This window comes from Lolium perenne, chromosome 6 (assembly GCF_019359855.2).
Source record: "Lolium perenne isolate Kyuss_39 chromosome 6, Kyuss_2.0, whole genome shotgun sequence".
Taxonomy (NCBI): domain Eukaryota; kingdom Viridiplantae; phylum Streptophyta; class Magnoliopsida; order Poales; family Poaceae; genus Lolium; species Lolium perenne.
In genome coordinates this window covers 82,621,398-82,639,254 of record NC_067249.2, presented here as the reverse complement: position 1 = coordinate 82,639,254, position 17,857 = coordinate 82,621,398, and positions in this window count along the sequence as shown.

The window sequence follows — 17,857 nt, the reverse complement described above, 5'->3', positions numbered from 1 at the left end:
TATGTTCCATGCCACATTATTGATGATATCTACATGTTTTATGCACACTTTATGTCATATTTATGCATTTTCTGGAACTAACCTATTAACAAGATGCCGAAGAGCCAGTTGCTGTTTTTGGTTTCAGAAATCCTAGTAAGGAAGTATTCTCGGAATTGGGCGAAATCAACGCCCAGGGTCCTATTTTGCCACGAAGCTTCCAGAAGACCGAAGAGTCAACGAAGTGGGGCCACGAGGCAGCCAGGAGGGTGGCCGGCGCGGCCCCACCCTTGGCCGCGCCGACCTGTCTCCTGGGCCCCTTGCGACGCCCCCTGACCTACCTTTCCGCCTACAAATAGCCTTCGTCGCGAAACCCCCAGTACCGAGAGCCACGATACGGAAAACCTTCCAGAGACGCTGCCGCCGCCAATCCCATCTCGGGGGATTCAGGAGATCGCCTCCGGCACCCTGCCGGAGAGGGGAATCATCTCCCGGAGGACTCTACACCGCCATGGTCACCTCCGGAGTGATGAGTGAGTAGTCTACCCCTGGACTATGGGTCCATAGCAGTAGCTAGATGGTTGTCTTCTCCTCATTGTGCTTAATTGTCGGGTCTTGTGAGCTGCCGAACATGATCAAGATCATCTATCTGTAATTCTATATGTTGCGTTTGTTGGGATCCGATGAATAGAGAATACCATGTTATGTTGTTTATCAATTTATATCTATGTGTTGTTTATGATCTTGCATGCTCTCCGTTATTAGTAGATGCTCTTGCCAAGTTGATGCTAGTAACTCCAAGAGGGAGTATTTATGCTCGATAGTGGGTTCATGTCTCCGTGAATCTGGGGGAGTGAGAGAAACCTCTAAGGTTATGGATGTGCTGTTGCCACTATGGATAAAACATTGATGCTATTTCCGAGGATGTTGTTATTGTTTACATTACGCGCATTACTTAATGCAATTGTCTGTTGTTAGCAACTTAATACTGGAAGGGGTTCGGATGATAACCTGAAGGTGGACTTTTTAGGCATAGATGCATGCTGGATAGCGGTCTATGTACTTTGTCGTAATGCCCAATTAAATCTCACAATACTCATCATAATATGTATGTGCATGGTCACGCCCTCTCTATTTGTCAATTGCCCAACTGTAATTTGTTCACCCAACATGCTATTTATCTTATGGGAGAGACACCTCTAGTGAACTGTGGACCCCGGTCCAATTCTCTATACTGAAATACAATCTACTGCAATACTTGTTCTACTGCTTTCTGCAAACAATCATCATCCACACTATACATCTAATCCTTTGTTACAGCAAGCCGGTGAGATTGACAACCTCACTGTTTCGTTGGGGCAAAGTACTTGGTTTGTGTTGTGCAGGTTCCACGTTGGCGCCGGAATCCCTGGTGTTGCGCCGCACTACATCTCGCCGCCATCAACCTTCAACGTGCTTCTTGGCTCCTACTGGTTCGATTAAACCTTGGTTTCATACTGAGGGAAAACTTGTCGTTGTACGCATCACACCTTCCTCTTGGGGTTCCCAATGGACGCGTGCTGTACGCGTATCAGCCGCCGGTGCTTAGGCTCCAGCCGGCGGGGACGCGGTAGCCCGGTGGGCAAGGGTAGTTCGAGGCGCAAAGCTCCTCCACCTGCTGGTAGGTTAGAGTGGGTGCGGTGGAAGCCATGAGAGAGTGATGAGAGATTGTAGAGATGTGATAATGCTGGCCAAGCCGGGCTACATATCTGTAGTGACAAATGGCGGGAAAAATGGGAGCGGGAAGACAGGAGGCGGGAAGAAAGTGGCGGGAAGAAAGAGGCGGAAAGAAATTGGCGGGAAGAAAGAGGCGGGAAGACAGGGAAGAAATGGCGGGAAGACGAGGCGGGAAGAGGGGGTCGGCGGAAAGATAGAGGCGGGAAGAGGGGGCCAACGAGAAGACAGAGGCGGCCAGGAAAAACTGGTGGGAAGAACTGGTGGGAAGAGGGAGGCGGAAAGATTTCTATTTTTAAGATTTTTAATTGAATTAGTTTTATTTTTCTTAATTTTTTGATATATTATTTGTATTTTTAAGATTTTGAATTGAATTAGTTTTATTTTTATGAATTTATTGATGTATTATTTATATTTTTAAAATTTTGAATTGAATTAGTTTTATTTTTATGAATTTTTTGATATATTATTTGTATTTTTAACATTTTGAATTGAATTAGTTTTACTTTTCTTAATTTTTTGATATACTATTTGTATTTTTAATATTTAGAAATGAATTAGTTTTAATTTCATGAACTTTTTGATATATTATTTGTATTTTTAACATTTAGAAATGATTTAGTTTTATTTTTCTGAATTGTTTGATATATTATTTGTATTTTTAATATTTAGAATTGATTTAGTTTTATTTTTCTGAATTTTTTGATATATTATTTGTATTTTTAAGAATTTTGAAAATGAAAAGTATTTTGAAAAAAGACCTTTAGTCGCGGTTGGCCTGGCCAACCGCGACTAAAGGTTCTTCCCGCGAGAAACCGAAAAACCGGCGAAAAAACACTTTAGTCGCGGTTGGTGTCAACAAGCGACTAAAGGGTACCCTTTAATCGCGGTTGGAGACACCAACCGCGACTAAAGGTTGGTACCTATATGCGGCGCCTAAGCGGTTCAGTTTTTCGTCTTCCTCGCTCTCGGCGCCCGGCACTGCGCCCGACGCCGCCAACGACGCCACCACCTCGCCGTCTCTCACCGTGCCGCCTCGCCGAACGTCGCTCGCCGCGCCGCCGCCTCGCCGTACGTCGCTCTCGCCTCAACATATCGCTCGCCGCCGCTTCGCCGTTTCCCCGCCGGCTGCGCACCGCTACGCCGGGAACGCCTCTACGCCGTTTCCCCGCAGAACGCCTTGCCTCTACGTCCCCAGACCGCCGCCGCTGCGCCGCCGCCACCTCACGCGCCGTGCCCCCTCTCCCCCTCTGCATCGCCGGGAACGCCCCATGCCGATCATGGCATCGCCATTGGCGAGCTCCGCGCCGCCGGCGAAATTCCGGCCGGGCGCCGCCCGTTTAGTCCCCAGGACGCCGTCCATCTGGACCGTCCAGATCGCATACGATCTGACGGCCACAGCCCTTCTAGGGGCGATCCGCGTGATCCCCCTCGCAGCCAATCGCGTTGCGCCACGTCGCCTGCACAGTCAGCCCCCCAGTCAAAAGCAGTCAAACATTGTTTAAATTCGAAATCAAATTTTAGATTATGTCCCTAACTTGTAAAATCGATATAAAATCAACCATAGACCCAAATTTAGCAAATTTTATATGGTTGGAAACCTTGAAATCTGTAGAATGCAACCATGCCATAATACAGTATATGTTCTGTGATTAATTTTGCACCATAATTCAAAACAGAGAATTAACCCTTTGACACTATAAAAATTGTGTAAATTAATTCATTGGGCCAAAATTTACAAATTTGTAAAAATAGGGATGCCGGCCATCCTTTTTTTTCGCGAAACACGTGAAACACGTGAAACACATGCAATACACGCTCACAAATATGTATGCATACACTTACCGCGCTATGATCGCACTCACGCACACCCTACCGGCGGGCCTTGAGACTGACGAAGGTCACCACTGACGACACCCCCTCTCGATCCCACCCCTTCCTCGCCCCCTCCTACGTACGTAGTACCCTCGCTCTCCGCCTCCTCCTGCTCCGCCTTCGACCCCCGGCGTTGGGGTGTCCCTATATATACCGGCGCGGAACGGCCGCGTCGATCACCCAGTCCATTGGCAGAGGTGAGCGGCGGTCTCTCGGTCACGCGGTCACTGCGAGGCGAGGTCGATCGTCCGCATACACATCTAATACGCGTCCCCCCTCTCGCCTCCCTCATCGCCCTCTCGGTCACACGGTCACCGCCACAGCCCCCCTTTCGCCACCGCCACCGCCCTTTCGCCACCGCCCTTTCGCCACCGCCCTTTCGCCACCGCCACCGTTCTCTCGGTCACGCGGTCACTGCGTCCCCGCTCTCGCCTCCCTCGTCGCCCTCTCTCTTTATATGTAGAAGAGATGTGATAATGCATATACACAATTAATTTGTTTTGACTACATGTTTTCAGGACTGACATATGGCGGACGATAGAGCTGACCCGATTATGGAGAACTATGATCCGGACGCTGAAGACCATATTTTCGGCATCATAAACGGCGATATTCTATATGTGCCGACCGGACAAGAAGAAGATGATATCTCTTCTTATCTGAACCTTGAGGGTGAAGATGAAGGGCGCCGTCAGCAAGATGATGCCGAAGAAACGTCGATAAACGACGATCTTCAATTGGAAGTAGCAACCATTTCCGGCGCCGAGGTATATATATACATTGAGCCTCTGGTGATACAAACTAACTGATTTGAATAAATATGTGTGTACTAACGCGCGCGACTCTCTTTCTTATTTTAGCCCTCGGCCGGATCGTCGAAACAATCGAGTACGTCGTCAAAGCGTGGCGCAACCAAGACGATGAAACCAGGAGAAACATGCACCATCGAGGTTGTCGACAGTAAAACCGGCAGGCCGCTGGAGCCCCGCAAGAACGCCACCAAGTTTGTCAGCCAATGCGGAGCCGTTGTTAGAGACAACGTCTCGATCACCGTCCAGGAGTGGAATCAGCCAAAGAAGGCACGTCTTGGTTTCACTTTTGTCGATAAGAGAACAAAAAAAGATTGCTTCAACAAGCTTATGGAACATTTCGTTCTACCTCCGGAATACCAAAAATTCGATGAGGAGGGTAACAAGATTGAATAAACAAGGAGAGGAGGAGGCTAGTCAAACAGTTCGCTCTTCATAAGATATCCGACGCATTCCGGAAATACAAGCAAAATCTAGCCCATGACTTTGTCAAGCAGAACAAGACTCCGGATTTCAAAGGACAATATGAGAAACTGCAACATGATTGGCCAGAATTTGCGAAGCAAAAGAAATCGGAGCAGTTCCTTCAAATATCGAAAAAAATAAGGAAAATGCGGCTAAGAAGGAGTACAATCATATTATGGGGCCAGGAGGGTATCGCCTTTGGGAGCCTAGGTGGGAGAAGATGGAGAACGAGCTGAGGGCGCGAGGAATCCGTCCAGGTACGGAGGGATGGGACCCAAGGGCCAAAAGCTGGTGGTACGGGCATGGGGGATCGCTGAACCCGGAGACAGGGGAGTGTGTTTACCGGGGCAAAATAATTAAACCCACCCAAAAGCTTATTGAGGCAATGAGGGATGCTCAAGAGGGGACGATCAAGTCCAAAAGAGAGAACGACGCGCTGACAAAAGCCCTCGGGAATCCTGAACACGGAGGACGTGTACGAGGCATGGGGCACATTCCGTGGAAAATAGGGTTCCCCCAGAACGATGACCCGTACGGTTACAGAAGCCGTAAGAGAAAGATGGATCGGGAAGCAGATGTTGTGGCGCGGTTGGCATCGGAAATGGATGTGATGAAGAAAACCGTGAGTGTACTAGTAGCCGAAAGAGATGCAGCTCGGGCGCAGCATGAAGATCATCCATTGGATCTCGGAAGCCAGCAGCGGAGAAGCAGCGTGGCTTCCACGGAGGCCCCACCGGCTGGTGCACCGATGATCGAAATTACTGCACCGGAGCCTCTGGTGGTCAAAATTACTGCACCGGAGCCTCCTCGCTACCCCGTGGACGATATAAAGGAGATGAAAGAATGTCATCTGTATTATCCTATCGGGAACATGTCCATGAAGGTAGCCATTGGCAGTGCTTTACCATGTTTACCTGGAGCACTCCACCACAACAACCCCATTCAAGATGGCTATGCTCGTGTCACGGTGGAGGACATAGTCCAAGGGTTTGAGGACCTGGACATTGACATTGCTACACCTGAAGGGGCGAGAAGACTCGGAGATGTCAAGCGCTAGTTCATTCTATGGCAAAAGAAGTTTATCAAGTTTCCAGGCGAGGCGCCAACAAGTCCACCCCCTACGGTGGTGGTGGTGGCGGCGGTGGCGGTGGTGGTGGTGGTGCTTCACCTACACCTCCTTCACGTCAGCCGACGCCGCCCCCCAATTCACCTCCGGCGGGTAAGCAGCCGCCGCCCCCTAGTCCGCCCCGGGCGGGTAAGCAGATGCCGCCCCCCAATCCACCTCCGGCGAAGAAGCAGAAGCAGCAGTACTGGATTATTAACCCGGACCCTTATGTACCTAAGATAACAAAGGTACCGGAGCCAGTTTTATTTCATAAACAATTTAATTAATCAAAGCCTCTTCATTTTCTTAACTAACTCAAGTGGGAACATTAGTGTCATTCCCACAACTCAGTTGTGATTCAAAGTCGAAGTCACCTTTCAACTCAAGTCACAAGTCACCATTCATATTTTTAGAAAAGTTCTGATGACGGAACAGTATGGCCTTTCCAACTGTCCATAACCGCGGATGTGGCTATTCGAATAGGTTTAACTCTGCAGAGGTTGTACACTTGTGCCACAACAATTGCAATAGTTCGTCAGGGGTAACTGGCCCTGATTTATCGTACGCAATACGCGAACTACCAATCCTAACCTTTCATTTACATACTCTAGTATAGGCACCTCTCCCCATGAGCTTGGCCTCCCAGTGAAGACAGACAGTCAGCCTCGGAACTGCACAGGGTTTGGGCCGGACATTCACCTCATTTCACGTCATTTCCAATCACTTCACCAGTACGGAGGCAGCCTCGGCATAACCCCTATGACGCTTGTTCAGAGGGAACCCATACTAAAATACATAAGTTTCCAGCTAAGCCTTATCCAGATTCAGGTATTGTGGGGGTACTTGTAAAATTGGAATGGTATCGCATCCGAACCCAACCATCAGTTTTTGTAAAATTCACCAAGTCATTCACCAGTCATATTCACCTTCAAAATCTCTCAATAGAATGACTCATCATTCCAAGGTTTTCAAAGTCCTTTCAATTCACAAGTTCCCAACTAGAGTAGTCACTTTTAATATTGAGCACTAGCCACTAGTTATGAGGGGTGCTAAGTATCTTGGAGCTTGCTAGGCTAAGTGTGATGCTCTTGTACTACTCTATAACTAAACTAAGTGAATCATAAATCAAAAAGTAACTTTGATAAATAAAATCAAATAAAGCTTGTAAGGTAAAAACTTGGGATAGGTTCATAAGGTAAACATGTAATGGTGCCTTGCTCTTGTAGAGCTTTGCACTTTGCAAGAATATAAACTTGCAACCAAAATGGTTTGCATTAGTCTAGCTTGCATTGGTAATAGCTTGCAAGAATATTAGCTTGCCTTGATTGGTGTATTGATCAAAGTTCTCTTCTTCTTCCTCTTGGTAGAAAACCTCCTCCTCTTGATAGTCTCTGGTACTAGCGTCTATAAACGAATACGAGGACACAATCATCAAACAATACTTAAGTGCTAGACTAATCACACAAATGGCTCACACAAGCTATTCTAGCATCACCATATTATTATCATGTTGGTTGACTTTGTTTTCTTAAAGAAAAATAATTTCCTCTCATTACAAATATTGATTAGGGTTTCTATTTAATTCTTTGGAGAAATAATTTCCTCTCATTGAATCTTGTTAAGATTTAATTTCCTCCAATAATAATGTATGGCCTAGGTTGACCAAGGTTAACCCCTTCATACTCATCATTTGAGAAAATGATTTAAATGAGGTGATGCACCTCATGCAATTTAATACCAACATAGTAATGATTTAATATCATCAAATAATTCACTATGAGAGTTAATAGACCATGGTCTCTACCTCATGTAGAATTACTTGAGACAAAGATTTAAATGAGACCAATACATCTCATATGATTTAATAAGTAGTTTTGAACAATTTAAATACTACTATGAGGAATATTTAATATTTTCAAATAAGAACATATGGGTCATGAAGACATGTGTAATCAACTCACATTGAATCACTTGGAGTAATGATTTAAATGAGATGCTACACCTCATATAATTTAAATACTATTTTTGAGATAGTTTAAATGAGCTAGAAATGGCCATATAGCCACTATTTGAATCTAGCCCATGATCATATGAAACAACTATAGTATTTTATTACATAATAAATTAGACAACATCAAATGTGATTTATGAGAGGTGGAACCACCTCAAAATAGTTTATGGTTGATTTTTAAGATTTATTTGAAGTTTGAAAAGTTACTGAGTTGTTATTTTTATTGTAGAGGATCTAGGAAGAATTTTGAATTGAATCCAGTGTGATTAGCTAGGTACTTTCATGAGCTTTCCAAAACATTTTGAATCACTAAATTTGGATTTGTACAATTTAAGATATTCAAAATCTAGCAAAGTATCTGTAAGCAAATTAAAGGGAATAAAAATAAACGAAGTTTGAATTCGAGAAGGGGGCGGGAAGAAGTTGGGCCGGCCCAGTTGCTGCCCGGGCCTGGCGTGCATGGCGCATGCACGTCGGGCTCGCGCGGGGCGCGCGGATCGTCGGATCGGGATCTGACGGCACTGGGCCGTCGTCTCCCTCCCAACGCCGGCGAACTTCCGACGGCTCTCCTGCTCACCTCCGGGCACGGTTTGCGGCGAGGTTTGTTGCGTTCGGCTAGGATTTTCCAGGGCTTCAAATCGGTGTAGGTGGTGGAGGCTGAGGGAGTGAGAAAATGGGGCGGCGGTGGTGTGCTCTCCGGCAAGCTTCGGGCTCCGGTTGGTGGCGATGGGAGCGAGAGAGGAAGGCTAGGGGCTAGAGAGGTGAGCTTCTGGGTGGTGTGGTGAAGTCCAGAGGCGAGGGGGCATTTATATAGTGGCTGGAGGTGTGGGGCGCGACGTGGTCGGCATGGCCACGACGTCACGGTGCACGGCGGGCACGGGCGTCTCCGGCACTGCTGCTGCGTCAGGAGGTGAGCTCATGGGTAGGTTATGACGCGTGAGTAGTGGCGCGGCTGGATGGCATCGTGTGCAGGGCGCATGGGTACGAGGCCGACGTCGGCATCCTCTCGGGGCGTCGCGTCGTGGCGTCGTCCTGGGGCGCGGGTAGGTCAACGAGGGTGTCTAGGAGATGTGTGAGAGAGAGAGGAAGATGGTGGCGCAGTGGGACACGGTGGTTTGCAGTGTACACGCGGGAACGGGGTCGTGTCCACGGGTGGTGATCAGGGGACATGGCACGGGTCGTTTTGGTCGACTTCGTGCTCTCCTCGACCAAGGGTCATGTCTGGCAGGGGTAGAGGGTCAAGGGAAAGGTGTGTGACAAGGTGAGAGAGAGAGGAAGAGAGGGAGCAAGTGGTGGCATGGTGGTGACTAGGGTGGCCGGCATGGTGTGTTCTAATTGATTTGAGAGCAAATCTTTCTCTCTGTGGTCATGGCTTGGTTCAAAGGGATGAGTCCAGGCTATTTGACAAGGTTATCATAGTTGGAGGGGTCTAGAGCTTGTAAAAATAGTTGTTGCCAAAGTTGTATGTGACACATGCAAGTACTTGGCATAGTTGGTGTCCTAGTGGTCATGTACTACTAGATGATGTCAAAGCTAAGTAATGTCAAGGGAGTGGTTGTGGTACAAGTGACACTATTGAGGGGTACAAGTGAGGGAGAGAGGTGGTGGTACATAGTGGGTGGGGTGGTTGTACCTTTATGTAAAAAGTGAATTCCTTATGTAAAAACCACATGTGTGGGTAAATTTGGCTAAGTCTCTTCATGGATGAGCTACAAATGATATTTGGCAGCAAATGGTGGCATTGGTTTGGGTTTTGGGCAAGATTTGTGAAATTTCGAAAAGTGGAGGGAATCTAGAGTTTGTTTCAATGTTGCCACTTTGCACTCTTGTATTAAGCAATGGTCAACTCTCTGGTCAAAGTGGTCAACATCAAAAGTGTTCATCTTGATGAGGTCTTGGATGAGGTGCAAAGGGTTGGCAGGGTTTGGTTTGAAAATTTCTTAATAGAAGAGCTCAAAGTGGGTAAGATAATATAAAATGGCCAAATGACCATTATCATATATAAGTTGCATTTGAATTCTCCTTTGCTTTGATTTGGGTTTCTTTGATGAAATTGTGTTTGTTTATCATATATAAACATTCTACAAGCAAGAGATCAAGCAATGGTGGCCTTTGGTGAAGATTTGCAAAATTGGCCTTATGTGTATGTGAGTGAAATTGGGAATTCCTCACCATTTGATTTCTCTCCAATTTATTTGATATTTCTTGACTCAAATGTGATTCTTATTAGTTTAGAAACATTTCCCAACCATTGAAACCAATTCAAATGGTCTTGCTTAAAGATTTGCAAAAATGGCCATAACACATAAGAGGTGATGTGTCATATTTCATTAAACTTGTAGATTGTTGATCTTGCTTTACTTGGACTTGGGTTAAGGTCAATTTAGTGTTATATTAGGTTGAGAGATGGTTTCACATCATGTGGTCAAGGTTTAAAGCCATAGGTCAAAGTTTGGTGAAATGGCTATGTGCCACATATGCTTCTATGCATATGTTGCATTGGAGTTTTAGTTTGACTTGGCTTGACCCAATTGGTGTTGTTGAGTGTTGAAATGGTATATAGGAGTGATCCCACCATTCACCACAAGACTTAGGGTCAAGATTCTTAAATTCACAAATTTGCTATTTTACTCTCATATGCCTCTATGGCATTTTTAGTTTCTTTTTAATTTCTTTGGAAATCACTTGGAATTGGTTTGATAGGTACTAGGCAAGGTGTATGAAGGTTTTCCAAACCTCTAAGCAAAGTAGAAAAGCTTAGGGTAAAGTTTTATAAATATAGCCATAGGCACATATGCCTCTTTCTTATTTAATTTCCTTTTATTTTAATTTAGCTAGGGTGGTGAAAAGAGGGGTGAGGTTTAGGGTTTAAGATCACCTCAAATACTAATAACAAGCAATCATAACAATAACACAAGAATTAAGCAAGATCACTATGTATCATACTTAATTGAATAAAAGTTTTTGTTGGTTCCAAAATTTGGAGAATGGGAAATCCATTTGTTTTGTTTTGAAATTTTTGGGATGTTACAGTAGTGCTCCACGGGACCATGGGTCCATAGCAGTAGCTAGATGGTTGTCCTATCCTTGTTGTGCTTCATGTATAGATCTTGTGAGCTGCCTAACATGATCAAAATCATCTATTTGTAATTGCTACATGTTGGTTTGATGTGGATCCGATTTATAGAGAGATTGCTTTGGTTGAGATTATGTATTATGTTATTATGATCTTGCATGCTCTCCGTTTCTAGTAGATGCTCTGGCCAAGTAGATGCTAGCGACTCCAAGAGGGAGTATTTATGCTCGATAGTGGGTTCATGCCTCTATTTAACCATGGGAAGTGACCTTGTTCTCTACAATTGTAGATGTGTTGTTGCTACTAGGGAGAAAACAACGGTGTTCTATTAAAGGGTAGTTTCATCGTTTACTTTACACACATTGCTTAAAGCGATAATCCGTTGCTTGCAACTTAATACTGGAGGGTGTCACGGATGCAATCCTGAAGGTGGATTATTAGTCATAGATGCAGTTGGATTACGGTCTATTTATATTATTGTAATGCCCGCATACTTTCATAGCACGTATTCTGCACCAACCATTAGCGTAGAATCTCTGTTTGTCAATTGCCCATCTGTAATTTGTTTACCCAGCATATTTATTTATTGGGGAGGCACCTCTAGTGAACGGTGGACCCCGGTCCTTCTTCTTTTAATTGCAATCTTGTACAACATTTTTCCTGTTATGTTCTCTGCAAACAATTCTTCTTCCACACAGTTCGTTCAATCCTTTGTTTTCAGCAAAATAAGTGAGCTTGACAACCTCGATGAAAGTTGGGGACAAAATACTTGGTTGTTTGTGTGCAGGTCTCCACGTTGCTGCTGACACCGGCAGTGTGCCCTGCCACGAGTTGGTTCGCAACACCTCGGGAGAGAACGTTTTTCTCCTACTGGTCGATAAACCTTGGTTTCTTACTGAGGGAAAACTTCCTGCTGTGCTCACCATACCTTCCTCTTGAGGTTCCACTCAACGTTGCGCATAAATTCTCCTTCATCAACTCCGCGCTCAGCAACACCCCCTCCGAAGAATCGACGAGGGGGAGAAGAGGGTTTCCGCGGCGGCGTTCCATGGGAGGTGATGTAGCGCCGGTGGAGGAAGCTGAGCGGCACGGCTACTTGGCCGGGGCCTGAGGCTCTCCGTCGGTAGCCAAGGAAGATTCGGTGGAGCGGTGGCGGCCTCTGCCCCCGGTAATGGTTCGGCGGCGGTACGCATGATCCGCGTCGTTGTCCTCTTCCTTGGTGATCCGGCAGGAGGGATTGGCGGCATGGGGGCTGCTGATCTTGCTTTGTTTTTTGTGGCGGTCCTCGGGTTTCTTGCATGCGAGGATGAAGATCTTCCGGAGGTTAGTTTGCTCTGATCTGGCTGGAGAGATGAGTTCCGGAAAGCTACGCTAGCGAATGAAACAGTGCATCTTTTGCCTGCAGTTTGCTGGATCGGATCGTATTCGGTCGCGCGCACCCATGTTTTTATTCCGACCGTTTCGTTCCGGGGGGAGCGGCGCGAAGCTCTATTCTGTGTTGACATCAGGTGACTTTTTGGTCCATGGTGAAGTCAGAAGAAGGAATATCATGAAGACCGGATTGGTAGACTGGCTAAACGAGGTTCGAGTCTTCGTAATGCTGAGGGACCTGCTTGGCGTTCCGGGCTATGAAGCAGTGGTATGCATGTGGGGGCGGCAGCACAGGGGAAATTCAGAGTCTTACCTCTCAGGGTGAAACCAAAGTCTGGCCTTAACTGGTTGTGCTTGGCAATGTTCTTGTTGGAGGCATTGTTTTGAAGTGGGGACTATCTTCAGGGTGAAAACCTAAGACCTTTGGCCGGGTGACGACGGCGCTGGTGCACTGTTTTCTTCTTGAAGGCGTCGCTTTTGGAGAGTCTGTACTTTAGGTGTTGTCACGGTGGTGATTGTATTGTTGTTGCTAGGTCTAGAAGGTTGTAGCAGATTTTTTATTTCTTAGTTTTCTTTAATTTTTTTTGCTGTGTGCATCCATACTGTCATTAGGGTGAGACGTTGTTGCAGAGGCTGGGTGTATTTGGTATCTTTTGATATTAATATATTCCTTTATCTAAAAAACAGATGTGAACTACATGATGTTGTCTTACCGACAGGATGAGTATACGAGGAATATGTTGTTAAGTTCGCTTAGCCCTTACATGGAGGAAGTACATGATGTTGTCTTCCAAAGGGAATCCCTAGGAATTTATGGGTTCCATGTAGAGATTCATCAATAGGTATGGAGGATGCTCATCCTTTAAACGGGATCTGACGTTATGCTTAAGACAGCTGAATATATCTCGTTTGAATTACGTGTCATTATCCAGGTGGAAAGGATCTGATTATAAAAAGGTCACAAAAGGAACCCTAGGCTCCTCGCGTCGCGCCCGCGCGCGACCGAGGGCCTCCCCTGGCGGCGCCTCCCGTAGTCCACCTCCCCTCCCCGCCGCCGCCAGAGGCCGTCGCCGGGCAAAGCCCGCGGCGGCGGCGGCGGCGGCCCCTCTTCTCCCTCGCGCGGAGGTGGAGGCGCGGGCCCTGCGGCCGGCGAGGGCGTCGCGTTGGTTGGTGGGCGCGGCGGCGTGGCTCCTTCGGCAGCGGCGCGGAGACACCAAGGTCGGGGCGCACTCGCGGCGGCGGCAGCTCCCCGGAGCAGCCTCGGCGGCGGGCGGCGCGAGCTTCGCGCGCGAGAAGATCTGGGGGAGGAAGCGGGCGTCTTTCCCGTGGCGGTCCGGCGTGGGCAGAGTTGGCGTCTTCGACGGCCGTGGTGTTGCGGCCGCCAGATCTTGCCGCCGCGGTGAGCTACTGCAGCGAGGCGAGCAGCGTTCGAGCAGCGCGGCCGCGGACAGGGGTCTCCGGCCGCCTCGATCCCCTGGGCCAGGGCTGGGCCCAGGCCCTTGCAAGCCCATCGCCCTCCACCTCCCGATCTGGCCTCGATCGCAGCAGGGGCTGCACGTCGCCGGTCGGCGGCTGAGGATGTGTGGCCGGTGGACGGGGTCTCCGCCGCCGCGACTTCGGGTTGGGGCGGGGCTGTGGCCCTGGCATGCAATTCGTCTCCTCCCCTCCAGATCGGGCGACGCTTGATGGTAATCTGTCGCAGTTCGAGGGTTGGTTCTCACCTGACGGGTTCTGGTGGCTCTGCGGCGATCCGTTTGCTCGAGCGCCTTCTGGCCGTTGGGCGGTGTTTCACGGTGGTTGTGCTTTGTTTTTCTCCTTCAGTCTGATGGCATGCGGGGTTTGGAATCCGGGGCGGCGGCCCTGGATGGTGGGAGTCTTCCTGGTTGCCGGGCGAGCCAGAGGCTCTAGTGCTGGCCGGTGTTCATGGTCGCGTGGGCGGCGTGACACTGGCGAGCTGCACGGTGTGGCGGCGGTCTGTTTGTCGTTCCGGCGACGGTCAGTACCCTGTGTAGCTGGTTGGGAGTATATGCCGAGGGGAAACCCTTGCCCTCCTGGGCCACGACGGCGGCGTCCATTGACGTCGTCCCCTTCTTGAAGGCGTCGATGTGGCTGCTCCCGGCTTGTCTACATGCTCCGGGTGAAAACCTAAGGTCTTCGGATCGGGCGGTGGCGGCGCTCTTGCGTCGTGTTCTTCTTGAAGACGCCGCCTTGGAGCTCACCCTGTTCGGTTCCCTGCAGTTGGTGTGGCGGAGTGGCGGTGCCTCGGCGTTGGTCCTTCGTTCTGCTGGCTGCGGCAAAGCTTGCTCCTTGTTCTGCACCCTCGGCGCTTCTCTGCTGGCCTCTACCACTTCGTGTTTGTCAGAGACAGTGTGTGGGCGATGGCGCTCGGCTCTCGGAGGCATTGCCTGCGTAGGTTGTAGTAGTCTCGACGTTGTGCATAGCCTGTTGATGTGCCCGCGCTCTCGGGTGAGCCCCGGCCCAACGTCTTTGCCCGTCTTGCTAGTGCTCAGCGGCTTCGGCTTTGCCTCCTTAGTAGTAGCGTCCTGGTTCCCCCCTCTTCTGCTGGTAGCACTTTTGGTAGTCCTATCTTTGTGTGAGTGTGCGGTTCTTTCGTGTAAGCTGGGTTCAGCACTTTGTATCTTGTCGCCGTTAAGGGCGTTATAGGCATGAGGCCTTTTATCTTAAAAAAAAAAGGTCACAAAACAGTGTAACGGCATGGCTTTCCAAAATCTTGCACGAGACAAGAAGCTGTGGGAATCGACAGGGCTCGGTCTCAACTCACAGCATTATCACCCTACATTTGCATAGCATACGTACAGCTCTTCCACCAGACAAGGAACGCCATGAATCGCAGTGATTCACTGTCGATTCGCATTGTTCTCTGGTCAGCTAGACCAAGTCCAAAGTCCAGGCGTACGAACAGAGAGGAACATGTCCAAAACAGTGCGGCGGCCGGCATGGCCTTGGAAGGTCGAAAATGCTGAACGAGTTGGAGCTAGCAGAGGCCGACAGGGCTGTAAAAAGGACGATGGAGAGAGAGACAGGGCAAGTGAACACAGTGAAACCATTCGAGCCATGTCGATTTGCATTATTCGCTGGTCAGGCAGAGAGCAGAGGTCGAGCCCAAAGTCCAAACGCGCATGTCATGCGCGCCACGGACTGCAGCTGCCCTGCCGCGGTGACCATCCACCCCCTGGTGCAAACTTTCCTGGTCTCAACTTTTAGAGAGGGGTGGTTGGTACTTGCATATCGCTGGCGACTTTCTCTATCTCGTGGACGGACGGGGGAAAGGATAGGAGGATGCTGGTCCCGCGCGCACGGACTTGGACTCCATCGGCCTAGTGTAGCAGATGTCATCGCCCACCACGGCACCACCTCACCTGCAGGCTGCAGCCGCGCCACGCCGCTACAGAGGATGAACACGTCGCCCGCCTCTGTTCCACCATTGACCCAGCCCTCGCTCGCGGCCAATCCATCTGGAGCAACGCGCATCGCCGTCGCCTAGGCATGTTCAGCGGCTCCCAGATCGAAGATCGAACACCTGCTGCTCCTTCTCCTCTCACGCATCTCCAACTCCAACTACTTGGCTCTGCCCCCCTCCCGCACCCCACCCTCCCAGCCCACGGGGAAAAGACCCACGGGGCGTGGCGGCGGTGGGAGCCCTTCATCGTCGATGCGTGGTGGACGGCGGCTGGATCTCCCCTCCTCGACGCATGGCGGACCGACAGGCGCGGTTAGGATGGGCGGCGGCGGCATGCGCTGTGCCCCCTTCTCCCGTTGGCTCTCCCCTGGTGGACCGGCCGGCGTGGATGGGATGGGCGGCGGCGGCCCGCGCTCCGGTCTCCCTCCTCCCATCGGCTCTCCGCAGCACTCCGGCAGGGGCTGGTGGTGGGCGGCGGCCAGACCCATGGCCTGCGCCAATTCCCCCCTCCCCCTCCCCCCCCCCCCCCCCCCCCGCCTCTCGTCGGTGAGTGGAGGCGATCTCGGGCTTCACCCGCGACACGAGGTCGGCGCACCAACCTTCTTTCCTATGTCATCGCCCGGGGCAGCAACCTTGGGAACGACGGTGGAGGTGACAAGGGATTAACTTATCAATGCCTACGTATTGTAGACTAGGATTTAGTTCGAAGTAGAGGGCAAGTAGATCTCGAAGGTTTCAGCCGAAAAGTACTCGACGATTATGAAAACTTAGGGTTGCGTGAAACAATGAGTCGATCCTTTCTTCGCCGGATAGGGTCGGCCTACGGTTGGTGGTGGATCTATCGATCTATCACCGCGTTCCGGCGGCGAGATGGAGAAGCATGGAAGCTGGCGACGGTGTCGCCGGTGGAGGGTTGGAGTGACCAGCCCAGGATGGTCGCCGACGTGGGGGTCCGACCTGAATAAAGGCGGTGGTCATAAGGTCTCTCTTGCGTGAAGAGGAAGACCTACTGGAGGTCTGGACTCGTGATCTGGCCGGAGTGTTGAGTTCCGGAAGGCTCCGTCAGCGAATGTAACAGTGCTTTTTGCCTGGAGTTTGCTGGATCAGTGGTATTCGGTGGTCGTGCGCACCCATGCTTTTATTCCGACCGATTGGTTCTGGAGGGAGCGACGCGAAGCTCTTTTTCTGTGTTGACATCAAGTGACTATGGATCCATGATGAAAGTCGGAAGAAGAGAAGTTCATGAAGGCTGGAGGGGTGGAATAGCTAAGGGAGGTTCAAGTATCCGCCCTGTTGAGGGACTTGTTTGGTGTTCCGGGCTTCACAGCAGCGGTATGAAAGTGGGGGCGACAAGGTGAAGTTCAGAGTCCTACCTTTCAGAGTGAAAACACAAGGTCTGGCCTTAACTGGTTGTGCTTGGCAATGACCTTGTTGGAGGCATTGTTTTGAGAGCGGGGACTATTTACAGGGTGAAAACCTAAGATCGTTGATCGGGTGACGACGGTGTTAGAGCACTGTTCCCTTCTTGGAGGCGTCGTTTTTGGAGAGTATGTATTTCAGGTGTTGTTTTGGCGGTGGATGTATTGCTGTTGTTAGGCCTGAGATACTGTAACAGGACTTTTGTTTCTTAGTTTTCTTTTCCTTTTTTTGGCTGTGTGCATCTGCAGTGCCATTAGGGTGGTGCGTTGTTGCAGAGTCTAGGTGTAATTGTATCTTTTTTATTTTAATATATTCCCTTTATCGAAAAAAATATTCAGTGGCTCCCACACCAACAGTGGCGGGCAGGCGGGTAAATAAAATTTCAGCTCGATGGTTCATGGAAACGGACCCGCATGTCCCCGATGATCCATTTATGATCTAAATTTGGGCTAGAATTGTGTCGACGTGGATACGTGGTTCATGTGTTTGCCTTGGGCCCACTTGGTGACGGGTCAGCGGCCCCTTTGATTTCTTCTGCACACGCGGATCAGCCCCCCTCCCCCTCCCCCGCGCGTTGGTCACTATGGCGCCATAAATGGCCTGCTTTGAGTTC